General features: G+C 43.2%; 1 protein-coding gene across 4 annotated transcripts in view; it reads left to right on the top strand.

Moving 5' to 3' along the window:
• DNAAF4 (dynein axonemal assembly factor 4) overlaps positions 1-17,622 on the top strand; it is a 50,572-nt gene that overhangs the window by 10,890 nt on the left and 22,060 nt on the right. The window contains exon 4 of one of the 4 annotated variants that reach the window (XR_012895785.1): positions 247-5,860. The exons of 2 other annotated variants lie outside the window; for them this stretch is intronic. The gene's annotated coding sequence lies outside the window, so the exon portion shown is untranslated. Of the gene's footprint in view, positions 1-246; positions 5,861-16,753; positions 17,015-17,622 lie in introns of those variants that run through there. One more of the 4 variants, XM_075897294.1, reaches the window with a different exon arrangement.

Genomic DNA, 17,622 nt, shown 5'->3' with positions numbered 1-17,622 from the left:
ATGAAGCCCGGGATTTGAATTTCCCGGGCTTCATTTGCATGAAGCCGGCCGGCGCCATTTTTAAATGCCGGCTAGTTCGGACTCCGTGCCGCGTGTAGCCGCGCGGCACGGAGTCCGAACTAGCTGGCATTTAAAAATGGCGCCGGCCGGCTTCATGCAAATGAAGCCCGGGAAATTCAAATCCCGGGCTTCATTTGCAACTGCGGGTGACTACATTACCCCCGCTAGTTCGAACTAGCGGGGTAGTGTAGACATACCCTAAGTGCCCATGCCTACAACAGGTGTTCTTGGGGGTGAGGTGTAAGCAGGGCCATGCCTGGTGATCTGGGAAGGCAGAGCCTTCCCCCACATAGACTACTGGATGCTCATACAGGGCACCAGATGGCAGAGCATTAACAGCACTAGAGAAACTATATCCCTGCCCTCAGATTTACTGAACTTGTGTGAACTCTGACTTTTTTTTCCTGTGTATTGTAATTTGGCCAAACTTGGGTGAATTTTTATAGGGCTTGGAAAAATGTTGATCCACCTACCAAATTTCAAGTATCTGCTCCAAAGCATGGGACATGCTAGAGCTTCTTAACTTAAATATATAGAGAGAGTATCTTGAGCTTTCATGGGTAAAACCCACTTTCTCCCATGAGCTTCAGTCTAAGGAAGTGGGTTTTGCCCATAAAAGCTTATGATCATTCATTCATTCATTATCTCTCTCTCTCTCTCTCTTTCTTATATATATAATTTGTTAATCTCTAAGGTGCCTCTGAGACTTTGAAATGTTTGTCCTAATCTTGTTCTTGGAAACAGTTAAACTGAATTTTCCAGACACCCGGCATGAAAAATACAGTTAAAGTTTGGCAAAGTTACAACTGAAAATGAGACTTTATAATGAAAAGTGTTGGGCAGCCTTAATAAGAAGTTGGGCTACTAGATCTGCTTATTATATTTACCCTTATGTTAATGAGTTATATTAATAAATCATTAAAACCAAACCGCACTTATTAAACATGATAGAATAGATGCTAGTCATTTTGCTTAATGCACTACTTGACGACTCTCATACTGTATTGATAAGGATGTCATAAGAATCTAAATAGAATAGAAACATAAAAGTCACTTTGTGACACATCATCATTCTATTAATTAATTTTGAATTGTTTATTAATTCATTAGGTTACAAGGTTTCCCTACTGAGTGTGTATTATTGAGGTTCTACTGTAATTGTGCTTCTAAACATTATTTGGAAATGTGTTTTTCTTTTGGTGTACGTGTACAGCTCCACTTCAATGTTATAGGTTATGTATGAGAATAAAGGGTTAGCTATAGCTTGCTTACATTATTAAAGGACTTTCTGCAGTCTGGGGAATGGTGCCTAGAGATGATGGTACTCTCTCACACATTTTGCATCTCTTCCCTAGCAATTTATTAGTGGCGCAAAGCAGAATTTGGGCCTGTTTTTTCAACATTACTAGTTCAATACTAAGGCCAAACTTCAGTTTTGCTTTTGCTGGTTTGGTGACTTACTATAGTAATCTCTGCTAAAGTAATGTCTTCAAGAATTTTATTTGTGACTTACACCTTTTCTGTAGTATTGAGGTAGAATTAAAAACAAAACCTTGTTCAGATAGCATAGGTTCTTCTTTGAGTGCTTGCTCATGTCCATTCCACTTAGGTGTGTGTGCACTGATTGTCGGAGAGTTTTCCCTTAGCGGTACCCATCGGGGCAGCTGGGGAGCCCCCTAGACTGGCACCGCTATATTGGTGCATATACCCCCACTGGCCCTCCACCCCCTCAGTTCCTTCTTACCGCTCATGATGGTTGTTAGAGCTCCTTGCTTGCTTGCAAGAGTGATCTCAAAGGTATCCACAAGCCTTTAGAGTAGGTAATGGGTCCTCCTTTTGAGCCATTGGCAATGCGATCCCTTCTGCATCTTTCCTGGAAGGTGTCCTTCCTGGTGGCTATTACTTCTGCCAGGTGAGTGCTGGAACTGATGGGCCTATCGGTGTACTCCCTGTACATGGTCTTTTTTAAAGATAGGATCAGGTTGCGCTCCCACCCTGTTTTTTTGTCTAAGGTGATTTCTTCCATGTTCACCAGGACATTTTTCTTCCTGTTTTTTACTCTAAGCCCCACAGCTCTGGGCCAGAACAGGCTTTACACATGCTTGATGTGAGATGTGCTCTAGCTTTTTATTTAGAGAGGACCAGGCCCTTGCGTAAATCCCTTCTATTGTTTGTGTCTGTAGCAGACACACTGGGCTGGCCCTTTATTCTATTTCATCCTGGATCACAGCTTGTATCAAAGCATGCTATGAGCCGGTGCAGGTTCTGGCTCATTCCACGAGAGCCCAGGCATCTTCCACAGCCTTTGCAGCCCAGGTGCCTGTCATAGAGATTTGCAGGGAAGCTACCTGGTTTTTGGTGCACACCTTTGCAAACCATTATGCCATTACGCAGCATGCTAGGGAGGATGCTTCCGTGAGCAGGGCTCCTGGGATTTTAGCTTTGGTGTCACCTAAGTGGAATGGACATGAGAAGCACTCGAAGAAAAATGGTTACTTACTTTCATAAATGTTGTTCAAGATGTGTTGTTCATGTCTGTTCCACATCCCACCCGCCTCCTCTGCGTCAGAGCATTCCGGCAAGAAGGAAGTGAGGGGGTGGAGCGCCAGTGGGGATAGATATGCACCAATATAGCGGTGCCACTCCAGGGGGCTCCCCTCCTGGCCTGATGGGTACCACTAAGGGAAAACTCTCCAACAATCCATGCACACGGTGCGCGCGCGCACCTAAGTGGAGTAGACATGAGCAACACATCTCAAAGAACAACCGTTACAAAAGTAAGTAACCGTTTTTTCCTGTGGGCCATGTTCTGTTCTCTGTTGCACCAGTGCAAATTGGGATTTACACTGATGTAACTGAAATCAGAGTTCCGTCCAGTGACCGAGAAATCCACCAGAGGCCTAGGGATGTTGTTTTCATTGCTAGTTTGTAATGATGTGGGTTCTTCTAGATTCCTAATATGGATAAAAGATTGCACTGTTTGTCCTTACAAATCCACTGAATATTTTACAGTCTGGTGCAGAATAGGGATGTGAACGAGTAACTGGTTACACAGTAAGTATCAGCCTTACTGGGTGAGGCATACCAGATACTGGTTAATTGGTACAAGTTGGACCTCCCTGGTCCGGAATTCTCAGGATGTAACTGCTCCCGGATGAGAGATTTTTCTGGACTAGGGGAGGTCAATTCAGGCCTCCTGCTGCTGACCACCCAACCCCCGCTGGTCTCTCCCCGCAGGCCAGCTGAACCATGCGCCAGCTCCTGGCCGCCCCCCCCCCCTTGCAGCCCAGCTGAGCTGCATGCTGGCTCCCAGGCCCCCACACCCTTGCAGGGTGCAGGGACACTCTGATCCTGGAACATCCATGGTCATGCCAGACCACAAATGTTGCCGAACCAGAAAGTCCTGGATTTTAGAGGTGCAACCTGTATCCTGGAGCACCCCCTGCTTGCTGTGTGAGGAGGGCTGCTCCAGCCTCACTGGGGTCAGGAGCTACCCTCCCCCCCATGTGGGGAGGAGCTGGGAGCAGCAGCTGGACCCCCTCCGCCCCCCCAATGCACAGGTTGGCTGGCTCCTGCTGCCGCCCTTTCCCTGGGGCTGGGAGTGAGTGGGAGTGAGACGGTTTGCAATTGGTTAACTGGCTAAACTAGGAATGGACAATTTTTTTTTAGCACTAGGAGCTGCTGAGCAACAAAAAAAAAAGCAGTTGGGGGCTGCATGTAAGTGAGAAGCAACAACAACAAAAAACCCCTTGCTGATGTGGCCCCTGGCTGAAAAGGAGAAAGAGAGTCCCCACATTCCCCTCACACACCAGAGCCTGGGGGGCAGACTGGTAAACCTTGTGTGCTCCAGCCCCACAGTGGAGGAGCTGGAGTGCCAGCATGGGTTCCGCAATGCTGGTGGTGGAGCTCTGAGCCTAAAGGTCTGGATCCAGGCAAGCCGGGGCCACATCCAGGTCCCGGGTGGGCATTGGGTTCCCCACCCTGGTTAAATCTTAACATCCCTAGTCCAAAAGTCAGATACTATGTTTAAAACTGCCATATAGTTTCTTGCAACCTGTGTTCCCTCTCTACCAATTCCAGTATTCAGATTAGCTACAGGCTTACAACATCAGTTGTCAAAATTTTTCAATAGGAATGTAACCAAATGTGTTAACTCATTAGCATATGGAGTGGGTGGGCATGGGGTGAAAAATGTTTAATCCTACAATAAACTTCAAATGCCTTCAAAGTACCAGAATTGAATAGCTTTCATAGCATTGATATTGATATGGTCTCAGTATTTCTGAACTCTGTTTACAGAGAGCAGTTTTTGTGTGGACTGTGTTAGCTAATAGTATTTCAAGTATGTATGAGAAAAAGAACAATCATGTTTATTAGTAGGGTAGTAGGAATGACATCTGCTTAAAATTAGAACCATGCTAGTTATGGGATTAGGAGGGTTGATTTGTATATCTGATTGCTGTAATACTCTACATGAAACTTGTATTGAGCTATCATGTTATTCTTTCAATGTTAGTGTTTTAGGTTGTACGGGTGCTTCACACCAAAATATTGTAAGGATTTTGTAAATCTACAAACCTGAGATTTATGGAGAAGCAGATCAATCCCATTTGCTTTATAAAAAGACTCAGAATGCTGCTTCTTGATTGATTTCTTAGTAGTATGGCTGCCCAAGTTTTCAATTTTTAATCCCAGATGAAATAATTGGAAACTTAATTAAATAGTAATGCTGACAAACTTATTTTTACATTAGATCATTTTAAATCTGCAACTATTTTATGTACCTATTTAATATTTTAATAGTGAGTTGTAATTAGTGGTGGAATAAGAGGCACTGCTGTTTATTGGTTAGAGAGCTATGAGTGTCTAAAATCCTATCTCTTATTCCTACCATGCACTACTTGCCCCTTTTCTAATTATCTTTGTAACCTTAGACAAATCAGTTAAGTAAACTGAGGCACAGGTTATTATCTTTTTGGGATTAATACTGACTTCATAGGGTATTGAGAGGCTCAATATTTGCAATCTTCAGAAGTGCCAAGTATTATAAAATATTTAGTGTGTTTAAAACAAAAGTGTATTTTTAACAGCTGTTCAAAGAATGTACTTTGCTGTCTGTATAAATTTCTGCTTGTGCCCCAATCCTGCAAACACTTTTACACATGTACTTCATTTTAAGCAGATGAATAGCCTTAATGAAGTCAGTGAAATTCTGTGCATAAAGTTAGGAATACTTCAGAAGACTGATTGCATAATTATGGCCTTCATTTGGACTTAACTAGATATTCTTAAATGTATTTTCTTGGTTTGGGATGTTTACAAAATCAGTGGTGTTGAAATGTAGCACCTTTTTCATTTTCTTTATTCCAACTTAATAGAAATTAATAACTTCTGAATAAAATAGCTGTATTTCCCATTTATATATAATATTGCCTGCCTACAAGTATCTGTGACATTTTATAAAAATGCTTCTTATGTTGTATGTGACTTAAAATGACTGTTTCATATTAAAACTAGTCTTTCCTTATGTACTGCTTATATATACCTGTTTTGGGATATCAGTTCAGTACTTTTATACAATCTTGAATGTGTTCCACATTGGTGACATGTATTTTTGCAGCAACTTTTTTGTTTTGATTATAAATTAAAGCATGTCTGAAGTAATACATGCATTAGTTCTGTGTTGTGTGGCAAAGTTAATGTATGTAATTCAAATTGGAAAAAAGTGTCCAAACTTTGTCCAACATTAACCCTATAGCAAGGGATTAAATTACTATGTAATAAAAATTATTTCATATCATGATGTGTTTTAAATTACTCTATGAAGTTTGTGAAATATTACAGTTTGGATTGGTAGCTGGCCTGGTATTCTTGAATAGAATGAGATAGGATAGATGATAGCAATTCATGATAACTAATACAATACATTTCCAGACACAACATTTATGTACAATGTGTCTGATCTTTATATTTGTTTCTATAAGTGGTTTTGCTTAGTTTCACAGTATATCACCAACAAATGAGTACACATTTGATTGCCTATAACTATCTGAAAATTATATTACATTTTTCTATATGGTTAAAAATAATTTCATTGATTTCCCTTTGGACATGGATATGCAAATGCAGGATATTGCAGACATCAGTGCATTTTAAATTTATTTTTATAATGGTCAAATTCCACTTTGTGTTTGAGGATTGGCTATCTTGTACTAGATTTCCTCTTTAAAATCAGAGTGAATTAAGCATACTGAAAAGCAGAACTCTAAAATAAGGCAATATAATACCATGTACTACATTTAGCTTATGATTGTTTTCTCATTTGCACAAACTAGTATATTTTTCTCAAAGGCTCATGTTTTTATGTGAAAATAAAGGTTTGATTTTGGGCTTTTAGAGTCTGATCTTATCAAGTGCCAGGTATCATCATTTCTTATTAACTTAATATTAAATTAAGGGAGTTCAGCATCTCTCTTCCCTTAGCATAGAAGTATTAATGTGGGTCCAGATACACAGCCCTGCACAGACACCTGCAGAAATGACTAATCCACACAGCATAAGAATTACTTCTTTTCACATGTTTGAGGGTACGGGACATTATAGATTTCTATTACTTATTGACACATGCTGTAAGTCTTTGAATGATTATGGATTCAACTCCATATTCTCCTCCTTCAAAGGAGTGTTCTGTGCACTCTGATTCATGAATTGCTGTGCCCAAGATAACTGAGGGGAAAATGTTGTTAGAGGGGAGAGAAAGATAATGCTGTGACTTAAGTTCCACTGAGAGAATTTTTACATTCCTTTTGCATTTTTTGTCACCAAACTAGATTATTTTGGTTTAGGAGAAATATAATTTAAGCATATGTGTATGTTGTCTTAAATTTATGAAGAATGAAAGAAAAAATCAACTATGCCTTTTATATTCCCAACCATTCACCTTCTCTGGTATACCTTGAGTGTCAGACAAAGATCATTTTCAAACCTGTTTAATAGGCAGAGGGCAATTGTACTTCTCATCCCTTTTGTGTTTAATCTTTATCTTTCATAGGATTGGACTCTTCAGGTTCTAAAATATAAATTATAGCTGTGGATTTTTCAAATGTTCTATATAATCCCTTCTTGTTATTTGCATGTCTAGAATTCATAGTGGGTACTGCATTTCATCATGGCCTTTTGATTTTTTTTTTTTTGTCCATTCACATTTTTTCTGTAGTATAAAGTTGATGTAACATAAGGAAGTTATTTTACTGCTGCTATCTAGACAATACATAATATGAAATGATTAATAATTAACATTTTTTGTTTAAAAATGTCATAACTCTGCCATTGTCTAGTGGTAGGTATATTGTGTTTTATGAGTTTATAGGTCTAGCGTTGGTAGAAATTGTATATGGCAGGTTTTCACATCCTGCATGTAACATTGTTGCATTTCTGGTGTTCAGTTTCAGTTTATTTCAAGATAAAGCTAATTTCTGAGATGGAAATGCCTGTTTTAATGCAGAGAATGCATCTTGTCTTGCAATTATATTAAGATGAATTTAGTTAAAACTCAAGCAGGGAACAGAATGAAATTTCACTGTTCTGAGAAGGAACTCTGGTACAGTGTCTGCTGTGGGTGTTCGGCTAATGTGACAACCTATAGAGTGTGCAGTATGTCCTCTGCAGTCAGGCCCCTCCCTATCCTTGCTTCTTTAGGAGAGCCTACTCTTCTATTGGGGCAAAAGCCCAAAGTAGCCCTGGAGCAGAAGCTGCAATACTGGAAGGCTTCTTGCAATCTTGCCCTTTTTGCCTGCCGCATAGGAGTCAGATATTTGTGGAGCTCTGTGAACATGTGAAGTGCTAACAGTTATTATTTAATTTATAAAGTTCTTTTATACTCTTTGGGTCATTATATAATATAAAGGAATAAAAACATAGTAAGTATATGATTTAATTATGTTCAAAAGTTCAGTGCTATGGACCCATATTTAAAGCCAAGAAAGCATTATTTACAATAGAGATCTATTCTGGAAAATAGATCCCATGAGAGAAGCAGAGGTGAATCTCTGAAAGACGGGGGCATCCAGTGAAATTTAGAGACCAAATTTAAAATCAGTATTTTTCCCCATTAGATATTGAGGCTAAGAAATTAAATATGTTCAGAAAATGATGGATGTTTATATTAATAACTACCAGAAGATCGCAGAATTGCTTAAAAATATACTACAGGTTCCACCTCTAAAATCTGGGATTCTCTGGTCTGTGGTCATGCCAGATGTTCCAGGATCAGAGAGTCCAGGCACTTTGCAGGGGATGGGGACCAGAAGCTGGCACACGGTTCAGCTGGGCTGCAAGGGGGATCCAGGAACCGGAGCATGGTTCAGTTGGACTGTGCATGGGCGGAGAGAAGGTGGGGTACCAAGAGCTGGCACATGACTCAATTGGGCTGTGTGGGGAGCCGGGGAGCCTGGTGGGGAGGATGGCACAGAGAGGAGAGTGGCAGCAGGGGGCCTGAAATGACCTCCCCAGGTTCAAAAGAATCCTTCATCTGGGGCCAGTCAGGTCCTGAGGGTGCTGAACCAGGGAGGTCCAACCTGTATAAGAATTTTGGAAAGGATATAAACACTCATACTTCAGAGCAAAAGCTAGTCTGTTTGGAGATAAATTTTCCTTTTGGGTACAGTATACCTTGACTGTACTTCAGTTTCTTTTTCATTCTTCTGAAGCTGCTAGCAAACACCATTATCAGAAACAAAATACTAGACTAGATGGACCACTAGGTTGGTACCATATGGTAAGTTTTGTAAGGTTTTGTTTCCTATATAAATCATCATAGCAACAGCTCGATCATCTGCAGAATTAAGCCAGAGATGTGGAACGGCTAAACAAAAGGCAGTATCCATGTACGTGTGCCAGTACGTGGCTCATGAAAGAGGTGTGAAATACAGCCCATTTCCACTCTCTGTTAAAGAGCCTACAAATGAGAATTAGCATGCCTTAAAAAAAATCAATATTTACTTGGATACTAGTATAAATAATACAGTTTAGTTTTTGCTTAAATTAAGAGTCCTAGCTCACAAGTAAACATCAGAATTTTAGATATTTTTCTTAAGTAATACATGGAACTGATTGGTGTAACAAAAGAAGTAGATGTAACTATATTTATAGCTTGCTCTAGATCAGTGGTCACCAACCAGTAGATCAGGATCTACCGGTAAATCTTGGAGCCTCTGTCAGGTGATCCTAACTGGTTTGGCCAGGAAGCTATCAAGCGCTGGCACTTCAGTTGCCCCTTCCCCCACTGTCATGCTGCTCCTGCTCTGAGCCTTGGAGCTGCCTCCCTGGGAGTCTCTTGCTTCCTGTGCTGGGAGAAGAGGAGGGCGCTGATGTCAGGTGTCCATTCTCTCCACACTTCTGGACCCTAACTTCGCACAGAGAGAAGGGGATGGTGGGAGCTTGGCAATGCTAATCTGTCTCACTCACATGCTGTGTGCATGTTTGTCACTCTCACAAACACACAGACTGCGTCTACACTGGCATGATTTTGCGCAAATACTTTTAACGGAAAAGTTTTTCCGTTAAAAGTATTTGCGCAAGAGAGCGTCTATACTGGCATGTGCCTTTTCGCAAAAGATTTGCTTTTGCGCAAAAGCATCCATGCCACTGTAGACTCTCTCTTGCGTAAGAAATTGATGTTACCTGTCCACATTGACCTCTTGCGCAAGAAAACTTGTGCAAGAGGACTTATCCCTGAGCGGGAGTGTCAGAGTATTTGCGCAAGAAGCACAGATTTCATACAGTAGAACATCAGTGTTCCTGCGCAAATTCTCGCGGCCAGTGTAGACAGGCGGCAAGATTTTGCACAAAAGCGGCCGCTTTTGCGCAAAATCTTGCCAGTGTAGACACAGCCACAGTGTCCTTCACTCTCATCTCCCGACCCAACACATACATGGGTTGTGGTTGTTACTATTATTGCTTGCAAAGTGCCTTATTTTTGGGCTTTGACTAGTCTGTGCATTTCATAATTTTCATTTCTCTCTTATGCTGAAATGTAATTCTTTGAGTAGTGAGTTCGAAAATGCCTAACCTGTTGTGGCTGGAGTAATTATCCCTGTGGTAATTGCTGCTCCTGGAAGTGGCTGGCATTTTGCTGCGGGCCCTGAGAGAAGCAGAGCCGGGGGTCCTTGACTGCAAACTGCTCCTGAAGCTCCCATTGATACATAATGGGGAACTGTGGCCAGTAGAAGCTGTGGGCTCAGTGCCTGTAGATGACGGGCCACCACATGGTACCATGGAGCCATTGCTGTGTAAGCCAGATGCTTTGAGAAGTGGTGCAGGGCCAGGGCAGGAGTAAGCCTTCCTCAACTCCATTGCTCCACCACCCGGAAGCTGTCTCAGTTAAATAATACTCAGCCAGAGCCTGCTTCCTGAACCTGTCCCAGCCCTGAACCACCTTCTACACCCAACTTCCTGCCCCAGATGTGAGTCCCCCAGCACCCAAACTCCTTCCCAGAGCTTGCACCCAAACCCCTTTTGGACCCCAATTTCCCTGCCGTGGGCTAAGCCCGGAGCCCCTCCCACACTCCTTGGCCCAAGACCAGAGCCTACACCCCTACCCCAGCCTGGTGAAAGTGAGGATGGGAGAGGAAGGGGAATGGAGTGAGCAGGGGAGTCCTTGGAAAAGAATTGGAGTAGGGGCAGGGCCTCAAAGAAGGGGTGGGAAGGAAGTGGGGCAAGGATAGTTGGATTTGAGGTACCTCTTACATTGCACTTAAATTGAAAAAGTGATCTTGTGGTTAAAAAGGTTGGAGACCACTTACCTAGAAATTGTAGTTCCAGCATATTCTTTGTAGGTGAAGAATAAATAACGAGCAGTTTGTCAGTATTACAATCAAAATGAAAGTATCATTTAATTTTTTTTAAACCAAAGAAAACGTCTTAACCTAAGCAGAAAACCAGGGCTTAGCATAGGTTTAGGACTAATTTCCTCCATGAGTGAACCCTCCAACTTCATGGGAAAAGTGAATACAGCTTGGTTCTGGATAGGTATGTTTTATTTTTTTATATATATTTAAATGTAATAAAAAGACTCCTGATCCCTAGCATTTAATTAGTAGTACAGGCAGGCCCCCCCCCCCCCCCAGCAGACCAGGGAGATGCGCAGCAAAGCCGTGGAGGACCCGGGTGGCGGCACCGCGGCATGTCTCAGTCCCGCCACCCACGTCTCCATGGTCTGCTGGGGTGGGGTGGCGCAGCTAGTGCACTCCCCCCCTCCCCCCCCAGCAGACCAGGCTTTTCTCGAGGACGCCTGTGATAGAGCAGCTGGGGCGCTGCCGGTTGGTCCCCAGCTGCTCTGCCCCAGGTGTCGTCAAGTCAGCCGCTGCTGAAACTGACCAGCGGCTGACTACAGGACACCTGGGGTAGAGCAGCTGGGGCGCTGCCGGGTAGGTCCCCGCAGCACCGCACCTCGGCGCTGCGGGGACCTACCCGGCAGCGCCCCAGCTGCTCTGTTCCAGGTGTCCAGATTCAGCTGCTGTTGAAACTGATCAGCGGCTGATTCCAGGAAGCCAGGGGCAGAGAAACTCTGCCTCGGGCTTCCTGTAGTCAGCCGCTGGTCAGTTTCAGCAGCAGCTGAATCTGGACGCCAGTTCCGACTTAAGTACGAACCTACAGTCACTATCTTGTAAGTAACCCGGGGACTGCCTGTACATCAAAAATCCCAGAAGCATTAAAACAATCATTTAAACAGGAATTCTACCAGCTAATCACGTTAAGGAAAAGGTGAAAAGATTTTTAAGTTATCTGCAGATTTATTTATCGTATACTTCTGTAGCATCTGAACCTCAAATTAATGCATTATATTCACTATACTCCTGTGTGGTTGGGAAATATTTTCATTCCCTTTTAAAAAGATGGGGAACTGAGGCACAGAAATATTCAAGATCCAGACCACCTCCCACTGAAGTCAATGGCAAAACTCACATTTAATTACTGCATGTTCATGCCTAAGTCACTTCTCGAAGATTATACGGGATACAGTTTTTCAAGTGCCTAAATCCTGTTTTTCAAAAGTGATTTTGGAGAGTAAGTTATATTGACCTTTCAGCGAAGATTTTTCCTTGGACATTTTAAGAGCCAGAAAATTTAACTCTGATCCCAGTCCCCTGCTTTTTCCATATAAGCAACTGCTTATGTAGCCAGAGGTGAATGAGAGGGACCACAGAAAAATCTCTATTCATATATGGTTTATGATCTGAAGAAGTTTTAGAATCCCTGCTATTCCTAATTATATATGGATAAATAAAGTACTTAACTCTCATACACCACTTATTCTTTGAACAATTCTTTGAAAATGTAAATTACATGACTGATAACTGAAAACAAAATCTGGTGTCCTTCATGAACACTAAATTAACTTTTTAAAAAAAATCTGTGTGTGTAAGGTTGAACTCAATTTCTCTAGGTCACATTCGAACAGGTAAGTCAAAGTAAGACTTCTTGGTTCTTTTGGATTTTTGCAACTAGCCCCAGTGAACTATATATTTCTGAACAACTAAAAACTCTTTTGGATTGTAGAAAATTTATATTGTGTGAGCTTCACCCTAATATGTTTGGCCTGACTTTCAAGGGAGATGGATCAGAAGCAGGTTCTATTTAGTTATTCTGCTTTTTAGACTTTGTGAGCATATAGATCTATTATTGTTTGTCTGATGGAGGAGGTCAAACAGAAATCCTCAAACAATCTCCTGAGTTTGAGAGTGAATCCACATAGACTATACTTCTCATTCCGGATACTGGCTTAAATAGTTTGTCTAACTACTCTTTAGATTAGTGATAGAAATGTAGCCGTGTTAGTCTGGGGTAGTTGAAGCAAAATGCAGGACAATGTAGCACTTTAAAGACTAACAAGATGGTTTATTAGATGATGAGCTTTCGTGGGCCAGACCCACTTCCTCAGATCAAATAGTGGAAGAAAGTAGTCACTACTTTCTTCCACTATTTGATCTGAGGAAGTGGGTCTGGCCCATGAAAGCTCATCATCTAATAAACCATCTTGTTAGTCTTTAAAGTGCTACATTGTCCTGCATTTTACTCTTTAGATGACATCTGGACTTTCCAGTGTATCCCTATTAAACCTATGAGCAGCCTTACCAGGTTTTTTTCCCCCCAGAATTTCTAAAACTACTAGCAGTTTGTTATGGAAATGTAAGTTGGATAACAAGAGCTGCATTCCTTTCTCTGCTGCTTTAAGTGTGAGTGATGAAAAGCAGAACTGTGTGCCTGACCTTAGATCTTGGTAAGTAAATGAACCAATATTTGCAGTAGGATTTTATGTCAGTTAACCTTTGCTATAGCAGTATAAAAATACCTAAAAATAGTACTTAAAATTGCATTTATTTCCCATACAATAATATTTTGAGGATCAGGGAAAGTAAATTTTCATTATTTAATATAATTATTTACAGACCATATAATAGAGTGGGCCCATTCCCCAAACTTTTTTATAATCTAACAGCTACGGTCTAGATCTTGCAATTTCTTATACAGTGGAAATTTGTTAAGAACAACACAAGAGTTGTAAACTTAGTGATCAACCACACACCTCATTTGAAATTGCTGCAATCAGACAGCAGCATAGGAAAAAAATGCAAATTCAGTGCAAGATTGTGCGAAACATGAACTACTAAAATATTAAAGGTTTTAATTTTTTTGACAAGGCAAAGTTTTGTTTGTTTTTCATTTAAAGATGGATAAAAGCATTTTTGTTTTTCAGTAGTAAAGTTTCAAATTTGTATTAAGTCAATATTCAGTTTTAAACTTTTAAAAACAACCATAAGTGTTCAGAGTTATGCATATGGCCCTACCAAATTCACAGTCCATTTTGGTCAATTACATGATCACAGAGTTTTTAATATTGTAAATGTCACAATTTTAGCTATTTAAATCTGAAATTCTCAGTGTAGAAATTATAGGGGTCCTGATCCAAAAAGGAATTTTGTGTGGGGTAGTCACTATGTTATTGTGTATGAGGGATTGCAGTACTGCTACGCTTACTTTTGCACTGCTTCTGGGGTGGTGCTGCCTTGAGAGCGGTGGCTGATGGACAGGAGCTCAGCTCCAAACATAGTGCAGAAGTAAGGATGGTTTAGTATGGTATTCTGTGCTGCTGCTGCCTTCGGAGCTGAGCACTTGGCCAACAGCTCCCTCCTCTTGGCTGCCCAACTGTGAAGACCGTGCAGAAGTAAGGATGGCAGTACCATGAGTCCTCTAAATTAATCTTGCGAGACCCTACAACTCCCTTTTGGGTCCAGACCCCCACTTTGAGCAACACCAATTTCCCCCAGGAAATCTGTATAGGTCACACAAAAGACCAGACTATTACAAGGAGAGACCAGATTTCATGGTCCATGACATGTTTTTCATAACAGTGAATTTGGTAGGGCCCTATTATGAACAACCTCCATTCCGAAGTGTGTTTAATACTCTTATACTATACTTAGATGCATCTCTGCATCAACTCAGAGCTCAAATGCAGTTAAAAGAACTCTGCCCCGCAAAATCAGTTGCAGTATAAGAGTCTTTGAAAGGCCTTAGTCTTGCAACAGGCTTTCACAGGCATGGGAACCTCTAGGGAGCCCATTGCAGGATTCACAAAGTTAGCAGGAGCACGATTCACTTAATTTAAGCTCTGATTCTGGAAACAGTTTTTCATTATACACTCATGATTGGTTTTGAAAAGCTACTAATATCACTTAATTGCATCTTAGCAGTTTGCCTCAAGTTAAAATGTATACAAATCCTGGAAAATACACAATTTTTAACTAGTAATTCAAAATTATTTACTCCAGTTTTTGAGTGTGAGTGTGAGACAGACAGACAGACCAAAACCACAAAGTAATAGTGGCCCTGATTCTCTGTTCCTGAATTTTTTGGGGCTCCTTTGTGCGTCATGGCTGGTTTAACTGGTTTATTCTTAGACTCCCTATGGTTGCTTATGGGCCTTGCTCAGCTGAAAATAGTCAGAGCACTGTGTGCTCATCTCAGCCACCCCCCCCCATTCTCCAGCATGTTGGAAAATGCAAAGGGGAGGAGGTAATACAGTGGTGCTGTCTAGGCTTTGTGCCGAGCTGGAAATTGAAAATGAGGGAATTCCTTGTGGGCCAGTCTCACCAACAGTAGTGCAGAGGGGCCCTCAGCAGAGCAGAGCAGAGCATCTGGTCCTCCGCTTTTCACATTTTTTCCAAGGCTGCCTCTTAGGTGCACATCTGGCTGAGATGAGACAGGACTTTAAGGTTTCGTCAACTTCCATGTGACAATAGTTGGTCTGAACTTTTTTGAAATACTGTGGGTCCAAACTAGGGATGCAGGTGACTACTTAAGTAATTGACTACTTGATAAGCCTAGGCTTACTGGGAAGTTGAGTCACTACTTGACTATTTGCTCCCCCCCTTGCCGCCTCTGTATCAGAGGCAGCGGGGAGAAGCAAGAGCCCGTGCTAAGGGAGCCAGATAAAAAACCCTTTCCCTCCAGCACCGTCTTCATGGTGGCAGGTGGACGGGTGACAGGAGACAGAGGCGAAGTGGTCCAGGACCAGGTGCAAGCCAGAACTGCTCAGAGATGGCTTGAACCTGGTCCGGGACCTACCCCTGCTGCTGCTCTGCACTTTAAATGTAGTAAGAGCTGGGCGGCTCTTACTACATTTAAAATGCAGAGGCGCAGCGGTCTGAGACCTAGCACAAGGTGGGACTGGGACCTACCCGAGCTGCAGCTCTACAGTTTAAATGTAATAAGAGCTAGGCTGCCTGCATGCCTCGCTTCTACTACATTTAAACTGCAGAGCTGCAGTGAGGTCCCTTGTTGACTAATTGTGTATTCTATACAAATTGTGGTTACTTGCTTCTTACATCCTTAGTCCAAAAGCCACTTCCAGTTGCTGTCTCCGAAGGAGAATGAAGGGATGGGCTTTCTGCAGTCATCTGTGACTTTTCAGAGCATGAGAGAAGGTCTGTCCCCAGTTTGAAAGAGAAGGGGTCTCCTACAGCAGCAGGTGAGAGGCCTGCTGGGAATGGCCTGGAACACTATCCAGGAGGTTTGAGGACAGGTATATTCCCAGAGGTCATATCTGTGGGCAGTCAAGCCAGCCTGCACAGGGTTTCTGCCCTGATGCTGGATTGGAGTTGAGGTGCTGAAGTAGTAAGGTTGCCAGGCATCCATTTTTTTTAACAAGAACACCTGGTTGAAAAGGGACCTTAGTGGCTCTGGTCAGCATCACTGACTGGGCTGTTAAAAGTCTGACAGCAATGCTGTTGGCTAAGGCAAACTACTCCCTACCTCGTCAATCACAGCATCCTTTAGGGTTGATCCCTGCAGCCAGCTGGCAGGGTGGATTGCCCCTCTTTGATCCAGCCCAGCTGGAGTGCGGTGCAGCTTTGCGAGCAGCAGCTTTCAGCCTTCTGAGGCTGTGCCACAAAGGGCAGCCACCCGGTCAGCTGGCCACAGCTTTCAACCCAGGTGGCTGCCCCTTGTTTGCTCCAGCCCAGCTGGCTATGGCATTCAGCCAGCTGAGGCTGTGCCACGTTCCAGCTGGGCTTGATCAAAGAGGGGCAGCTGCGCAGGCGGCTCTTTATTAACTTGCCTGGTTGGGAGAGGCACGCGTGCATATCTGCTCTTGCCTCCTGCTCTGGGAGGGGGCTGGGTGGCTGGAACATGTGCAAACTGGGGATAGGCCTAGGCTGTGTTATTCCAGCAGGCTGTGTGTGGGTTCAGAGAGCCCTTTCCCCAGTGCCCCACTGCTGGCCCAGCTGAAACCTATTCTGGGCAGCTCCAGGCTCTGCCTGCCCCAGCCCCCTGCCCTGCAGCTGCTGCCTATAGGCAAAGAGCTGGGTTGGGCAGGGAAGAGACTGCCCCCTCCCCCTCTTCATCCCAGTGCTGCTCCTCAGAGGCTGAGAGTTCCAGCGCTGCTGTCCTGCCAGTGAGTGCGTTGGGGGCACAGGAATGTGTGTGTGTGTGTGTGTGTGTGTGTGTGTGTGTGTGTGTGTGTGTGTGTGTGTGTGTGTGAGAGAAGGAGGATGCTGGGGAAGGATAGGATGGGGCCTGGGGCGATTTAGGGGATCAGGCTATGGCAGGATGGGATAGGACAGGTTGCAGTGAGGGTCATGAGGTGATGCAGGGGATCGGGCTGAGAGGAGGGAGGCTGGAGCAAAGGGAAGATTTGAAGGGGGATATAATTTTTGCTTTGCAGAAGCTGCACTTTCCTTTACTCCCCAGTTCCTTGCCTCCTTCCCCAACTAGCTATTTGGCTGCACTCTCACCCTTTCACTTTTTCTGTGTTACTGCCCCCAACCCCCTGCTGCCCCCAACTCCCTCTTGTACCCCCATCCCATACCTCTCCTGCTGCTAATCTCCCTTCCAGACCCTGCATCCCACCTTCTGCCAAGATCCTGCATCCCTATCCCACTCAATGGCAGGCCTGTCCCACACACTGAGCCCTTCATTTTTGTTCCTACTCGATAGCCTAAGGGGGTCCACAAAATCCACTAACTCGGGAATCCCAGAAAAGTAAATCTGACCTAGGGGAAG

Source organism: Pelodiscus sinensis, chromosome 14 (assembly GCF_049634645.1).
Source record: "Pelodiscus sinensis isolate JC-2024 chromosome 14, ASM4963464v1, whole genome shotgun sequence".
Taxonomy (NCBI): Eukaryota; Metazoa; Chordata; order Testudines; family Trionychidae; genus Pelodiscus; species Pelodiscus sinensis.
This window is presented reverse-complemented; position numbering and strand designations above follow the sequence as displayed.